This window comes from Arachis hypogaea, chromosome 7, assembly GCF_003086295.3.
Source record: "Arachis hypogaea cultivar Tifrunner chromosome 7, arahy.Tifrunner.gnm2.J5K5, whole genome shotgun sequence".
Lineage (NCBI taxonomy): Eukaryota > Viridiplantae > Streptophyta > Magnoliopsida > Fabales > Fabaceae > Arachis > Arachis hypogaea.
In genome coordinates, this window is record NC_092042.1 from 57,332,785 (window position 1) to 57,334,038 (window position 1,254).

Here is a 1,254-nt window from a genome sequence, read left to right on the forward strand (position 1 = left end):
TTATTTTCTCATTCTCGTTTATTTATTTTACAACGAAAGGTGTTTTTTTTTTAATTTTTGTTATTAGGACATGGGTGAACTTTCAATCACTTTTTACAAAAGATTTTAAGATGAACTCGCTTCTTTGTTAACGTTTAGTGATTGTGCTAGCAATGAGTTGGAGGTTTTGTTTGAGAAAGGCCTCACACTGACATTATTGTTAATATTTTTTTAACTTTTCAACTTTTTATGACCTTAAACTTAGTGTTTGGCTTAAGGTTTTTTATGTAGGCTCTAATCGCCTCATAATCAATGAAGCCGTTGATCATAACATGACAACATGAAGCCTAAGGAGTTTTCATCTCCTCCATTCAAGGTTTCATTGGATATTAAACCCACTATAGGGTTTGATCGTGTCATTGATAGAATAATTAAAATAAATAGCTATTTTAGTACAAAAAAATTTAATTTTGACAAAGTAATATCCAAAATATGATAAAGGCAAAATGACTCCTAAATAATATATTTTGTTTGACAAAAAATTCGAATATTTAGTCAATAATTAATTTATTCAATTAGCATTTAAATTTTAGAAAGTACTAATTTACTTTCATCTATTACCATTATCATCATCACAATTATCCCCACAACCTACCCATTCATTTTTCATTTTTATCCACCCACAAATTAACTTTGTTTTCTTTTCTTATCAGGTATTTTCTCTCTTTTTTGTCGTTTCTTGTCTTTGTCTTCTTCAAATTCTTCATTGCTCTATTGAAATTTTAGGTCAAGATATATTCTTAATTTTTCTGTAATCTGTGGTTATGGAAATTTGATTTCATGACGCCTCACACTACTCTTTGCTTTTGGAATTTATTGTGTTTTATTATATACGATCTTCTATTAAATGTGATGATGAGCGGATAATTTATACCTTTTTTGGCATTGTTTTTAGGTAGTTTTTAGTAGGATATAGCTACTTTTAGGGATGTTTTTATTAATTTTTATACTAAATTCACATTTCTGGACTTTACTATGAGTTTGTGTGTTTTTCTGTGATTTCAGGTAATTTCTGGCTGAAATTGAGGGACCTGAGCAAAACTCTGATAAAAGGCTGACAAAGGACTACTGATACTTTTGGATTCTGACCTCCCTGCACTCGAAATGGATTTTCTGGAGCTACAGAACTCTAAATGATGTGCTCTCAACGGCGTTGGAAAGTATACATCCAGAGCTTTCTAGCAATATATAATAGTTCATACTTTATTCGTGATT